At 43.9% G+C, this 6,207-nt stretch overlaps 1 long non-coding RNA gene across 1 annotated transcript in view; it reads left to right on the top strand.

Moving 5' to 3' along the window:
* Positions 1-287: 287 nt before the first annotated feature.
* The window catches only part of LOC143783471 (uncharacterized), a 98,924-nt gene continuing 93,004 nt past the window's right edge, over positions 288-6,207 (top strand). Inside the window, exon 1 of the long non-coding RNA XR_013217191.1 lies at positions 288-416. This is a non-coding gene — a long non-coding RNA (uncharacterized LOC143783471). The remainder of the gene's footprint in view (positions 417-6,207) is intronic.

Below are 6,207 nucleotides of genomic sequence, written 5' to 3'. Positions count from 1 at the left end.
TCGGGTTTCATGAAACCCGACTTTGCCGAAAGTCGGTGATTTTTGAATTTGTCCAATCCGTTTCGCTCAACCCTAGTTTCAATCATATCCGGGACTTTAAAAAAAAGGCATGTAGTTGCTAACAGAGGCAATTACCTGCCTGTTGCACCCAGTGCCGGTCATTGACCTCTTCTGCCAGAGATTCAGCTACTCCCTGTCTACAGAGCAGCAGTTTCTCGTACTGTTGACAGGGTGGGACTACTGTGTCATGCTGATTGACAGTTGGCTTTCACCAATTAGGCAGCAGAGAGACAGCGGTCAATCAGCATGACACAGAAGTCCCGCCCTGTCAACAGAAAGAGAAAATGCTGCTCTGTTGACAGGGAGCAGCTGAATCTCCATCAGGAACGGTCAATAATCAGCACTGGGTACAACAGGTAGGTAGTTGCTTCTGTTTGCAACTGCATGCCTTTTTTTAAGTCCCAGATTTCCCCTTTATTCTCCATCAATGGTTTCTGCCAGATGTTTTCCTTGATGACAAGAATAGCATACTCTGCAGTTCTATCCTTGTCATCATAAATTCTGCAATGGTCACCTGACTTACCTCATTATAAGTAAAAATTAATTCCATGTTCTTTCAAATGCAAGGTGGAGGTGCTGGGTTCAGCCATTTCTTACTGGTTTGGTGGAACTGTTTGTTAAAATCACAGCCTTTTTGCCAAATCGGCAAGAAGCAGTGCCCCGATGTGATACTAAAGGGAGTCTTCTTATGTTTAAAGAAGGCACCGGTGTCAGCGCCGAGTGGAAGCACAGGTGAAGCAGCTGTGTGCACTCTCCTTCTTCCCTCTCTGAGAACAGTGTGGAGGTGAACATGAAGATAGCCGCTACATTGCACAGAGCGCAGCCGCAATGTGTATGAGGCTGGGCTGGAGGGGAGGCTATGGGGTGAGACAGAGTGGGTCAGTTTCCAGTCCAACCTAACATTGTTTATTCTAACATCCAGTTTTCCCAGACTCAGATCAAGATTGACGGGATTGGGGGCAGAAGTGGAGCGCCAGGAAGGTATTATGGGGAGAAAAAAGCAAGGGGGCTCTGGAGGTGAGATAGAGGGGGACAAATCTGCCTGTCTTGTCTGGTACTAGCAATGCATGCTTGCTTTACTGTAGTATCGCATGGTGATATATAAATAATTTTCAATTGGCCGGCAGTTTATGATGTCCTAGGGTATAAGACAATCAGAGAAGGATATTTTACTGTTTCGGCAATAAAAAAACACAGAAAAGTCTTGGTGGGCCAGTGGTAAGAGGCGAGCTGAGCTCACAATTTTGATATTAAGGAGTGGGAGGGAGGACTTGTTTTGTCCTACATTGTACAGGTTCTGAGGCTAGGTAATGTACACTGCTTCGGAAACAAGGTGAGAATAATGGACCTTATAACAGTTGCTTGTTTGCCCACACAACCCTTGCTTAACTATATAACTAATATTCTATCTGGTGTACTATCAGGATTTTTGTTTTCACATAGCTGCCCCTAGTTTTGAAGTTACTGTCTATCCACCTCTCATACTGTGCCTCCCTCTCCATCCACCCATCAAGCAGTGTCTCAGGTAAGTCCCTTCCACAATCCAGGTTCCACTACCAGTACCTAATGCCCCCCATAGTCCTGATCTTTATTGGTTCTTATTAACACCTCTGAAGTGCCACATTTGCTCTTGGTAGTTCCTCGTGACCCATCACATGTTGGCCCTCACTGACCCTTTTTGGTGAATCCTAAGTGCCTCCTGAGTGAAGAAAAAAATACGGACATGCGAATGGCCCCATAGACTTTAATTGGTATGTGCTCCATCCCCGAAAACCATGGATAGTTTAAAACATGTACGTTATTCACAGGTGTCTGAAATAGTCCTTACTCTTTGCTAAATGTTTGCTTCCTAAATCTATAGCATAATACAAATATTTGTATGCGACAAGAAATTTTCCAGATGGAAATGTCTGTTTTTCTCATGCAATATTCTTGTAGCAGACGTGTTTTAGTACAGACACTGCAATTTCCTGCTGACTATATAAATAGCAGCCATTAGATTATATGTATACAGTGCCCAGATTTGGAGCAAAAGTTTTGTTTTAATGGAGCATTTGCTTTGAAAATGAGGACAAGTACATTATTTTTAGAGCAAATGGGAGGAGGATTATGCCAATTAAACAGTGTTTTGTGCAGATATATTTTTAAAACGATTTATCCCATATTTTACCTTTCTTTTTCCCACATGCCCTCATCTTGTTAAAAAGCTGCTTGTGGATGTTTAACTGAAGGAGAAAAAGTGTCAAATCACTTTTAAGTTATTACAGTTTTGTGTGATGTACTTTAGAGGTTCCCAATACATGGATCAAATGTCTGAAAGAAAATGCTTTTAATTCCTGAGGACTGACTGTTAACCTCATCTAACGGAAATAAAAAAAATGGATGTCATGACATACTTTTAACCCCTTAGTGACCAAGCCAATTTTCACCTTAATGACAAGGCCAATTGTTACAATTCTGACCACTGTCACTTTATGAGGTTAGAACTCTAGAACGCCTTATTGGATCCCACTGATTCTGAGAATATTTCTATGTGACATATTGTACTACATGTTAGTGGTAACATTTCTTCGCTATGACTTGCGTTTATTTATGAAAAAATGGAAATTTGGCAAAAATTGTGAAACTTTAGCAATTTTCAAATTTTTATTTTTGCGCCCTTAAATCAGAGAGTTATGTCACACAAAATAGTTCATAAATAATATTTCCAACATGTCAACTTTACATCAGCACAATTTTGGAAACATAATTTTTCTTTTGTCAGGACGTTATAAGTAGTGATGAGCGAATATACTCGTTACTCGAGATTTCCCGAGCGCGCTCGGGGTTCCTCCGAGTATTTTTTAGTGCTCAGAGATTTAGTTTTCATCGCCGCAGCTGAATGATTTACATCTGTTAGCCAGCATAAGTACATGTGGGGGTTGCCTGGTTGCTAGGGAATCCCACATGTACTTATGCTGGCTAACAGAAGTAAATCATTCAGCTGCGGCAAGAAAAACTAAATCTCCGAGCACTAAAAAATGCTCAGAGGACACCCGAGCGTGCTCGAGAAATCTCGAGTAACGAGTATATTTGCTCATCACTAGTTATAAGGTGTGAGACAATGACCGGCATTGTTGTGAATGACCGATATGAGTTTTAGAGGAGGAGGTCCTCTGTGATATAAGCCTGGATTGTTTCTCTGGGACTTGTAGTTCCATGAGCCTTGTTTAGTGTATAAGGGGCTTTGTTTGCAGGGTTAGTCGGAGAGCTGGGTGGGTCTGGCTAACCACCCACCTCCCATCAATAGGTGTGTCTCATACGTTATAATGAGACTGTGGTTAGGTCACATGGTCTCTGTGTTGGAAGGTCCTGAAAGTGTACAGGTTTCCTGGAAGGCACATGGAGGAGGCATGTGCCTGTAGAGTCTGTGATGGCTATCTGCGTTGGGGGAAGCTGCTGTCCTTCTGTGGGTCTGGAACTGACCAAGTGAGCTTGTCGAGTAAGACATAGTACGGGTCAGTGATACCAGTAGGGCATCTTCCCTGCAAGTGTATGTGCCTGCAGAGTCCGACACTGCTATTGGTGTTGGGAGAAACTACCATCCTTCTGTGGGTCTGGAACTGATGGATGTGAGCTTGTCAAGCAAGTCATTGTGCATGTTTGTGATCCCAGTAAGGCAGCTTCCCTGGAAGTCAGGACCCATGTGATGCCAGCCTGTGAAGCCTGCAAAGCTGGCAAGCAGGTAACCCAGAGCGTGGGAGACTGCATGCACTGATAAGGGTCAGTTAATGAACTGTGCAGACACAACTGCAGTTAAGAGTGGACTGTAAAGGTACCTTCACATTAAGCGACGCTACAGCGATAGCGACAACGATGCCGATCGCTGCAGCGTCGCTGTTTAATCGCTGGAGAGCTGTCACACAGACCGCTCTCCAGCGACCAACGATGCCGAGGTCCCTGGGTAACCAGGGTAAACATCGGGTTACTAAGCGCAGGGCCGCGCTTAGTAACCCGATGTTTACCCTGGTTACCAGCGTAAAATGTAAAAAAAACAAACAGTACATACTCACCTTCGCGTCCCCCGGCGTCCGCTTCCTGCACTGACTGAGCGCCGGCCCTAACAGCAGAGCGGTGACGTCACCGCTGTGCTGTACTTTCACTTTCACTTTACGGCGCTCAGTCAGTGTGGGAAGCGGACGCCGGGGGACGGGAAGGTGAGTATGTACTGTTTGTTTTTTTTACATTTTACGCTGGTAACCAGGGTAAACATCGGGTTACTAAGCGCGGCCCTGCGACGACGATACACGCCGGTCTGACGACCAAATAAAGTTCTGAACTTTAACCAACGACCAGCGATATCACAGCAGGATCCTGATCGCTGCTGCGTGTCAAACTAAACGATATCGCTAGCCAGGACGCTGCAATGTCACGGATCGCTAGCGATATCGTTTAGTGTGAAGGTACCTTAAGTTAAGTCTGTGATGTGTAAACATGGCCTACAGTGGTTTATGATGGCATAATAAACCGCATGGACTGATTAAGTGGAAAAATCATGCTTGTGTGCCTTAATCCCGCTGCCAAGTGAGTGTCCCCAGTACATTCAGTGAGCACTGCACTACAAATGGTTAAAAGTTGACCAGCGATTTCTAATGTTTGCAACATAATTTACAAAACTATTTTTTTTAGGAACCACATCACATTTGAAGTGAGTTTGAGGGGTCAATATGACAAAAAGTACCAAAAAGTGACACCATTCTAAAAACTGCACCCCTCAATGTGATCAAAACCACATTCAAGAAGTGTATCAACCCTTCAGGTGCTTAACGAGAAGGGTGCGCATATAGCCTTACAGTATAGGTAAAATAACATACTAAGGTCACAGTACAGGGATAATAATTAGTGATGAGCGAATATACTCGTTACTCGAGATTTCTCGAGCATGCTCGGGGGTCCTCCGAGTATTTTTTAGTGCTCAGAGATTTAGTTTTCCTCACCTCAGCTGAATGATTTACATCTCTTAGCCAGCTTGATTACATGTGGGGATTCCCTAGCAACCAGGCAACCCCCACATGTACTTATGCTGGCTAACAGATGTAAATCATTCAGCTGCGGCAATGAAAACTAAATCTCTGAGCACTAAAAAATACTCGGAGGACCCCCGAGCGTGCTCGAGAAATCTTGAGTAACGAGTATATTCGCTCATCACTAGTGTTGAGCATTCCGATACCGCAAGTATCGGGTATTGGCCGATATTTGCCGTATCGGAATTCCGATACCAAGATCCGATACTTTCAGTATATCGGATACCGGAATCGGAAGTTCCCATAATTCAAAGTGCCAGAATTCAGCCAATGAGGAATCATTAGAAGTGTGGGCACATCCTGTTCTGCATGTTAGGTATGTAACTACTGGCATGGCTGTGATTGGCTGCTGGAATGATGTCATGATGCACTATAAAAGTCACCGCCCCCATTTTGGGTTCACTCTGCTGTGAATTCAGTTAGCAACCGCTGTGTGAGAACCTTGTTTTTGCCTTGCAGCACTGTTCATGGCTGTCTGCACGGTCTGTGTGTGAGTGCAGCTCACTCTGTAGTCTGGTCTGCAGCCACCGCTGGTTGTAGTCAGCTCATGGTGCGTCACTGCCTCATACCGTTCCATTGTCCGTTTTTCAATTAGTGCAGCCTGCTGCACATTTTTTCTAATTTATCCTATTTGTGGCTTTCCATCAATATCCTGCTAGATTGTGGAAAAACACTATATAGGATTACATAGAGGAGCTTTTTTTGGCCTTGAAGCGCCGTTCACGCTATTCCATTTGATTGGCCTAAACCACTATGCCTTTAATGTCTCCTCCACGTCCCCCAATACATTCTACATTATTCTTAGTTGTTTTCCTTCATGTAGAATTAACCTACAAGGAAAGAAAGGGTTTATTTTAATTCCGATATTTTTGTCCCATTGACTTGCATTGGTATCGGGTATCGGTATCGGCGATATCCGATATTTTTTGAATATCGGCCGATCCAATCCGATACCGATACTTTTGGATATCGGAAGGTATCGCTCAACACTACTCATCACTAATAATAAACTTATTGATGCTACAGAGTAAGATTTATACAATTTCCCAGTTTGGGCATCATGTACATCCTCAGGGCACAGAAT

The sequence above is a fragment of the Ranitomeya variabilis genome, chromosome 6, assembly GCF_051348905.1.
Source record: "Ranitomeya variabilis isolate aRanVar5 chromosome 6, aRanVar5.hap1, whole genome shotgun sequence".
Classification (NCBI taxonomy): domain Eukaryota; kingdom Metazoa; phylum Chordata; class Amphibia; order Anura; family Dendrobatidae; genus Ranitomeya; species Ranitomeya variabilis.
The sequence above is the reverse complement of the archived record's forward strand: the minus strand, read 5'-3'. Positions and strand labels throughout refer to the sequence as shown.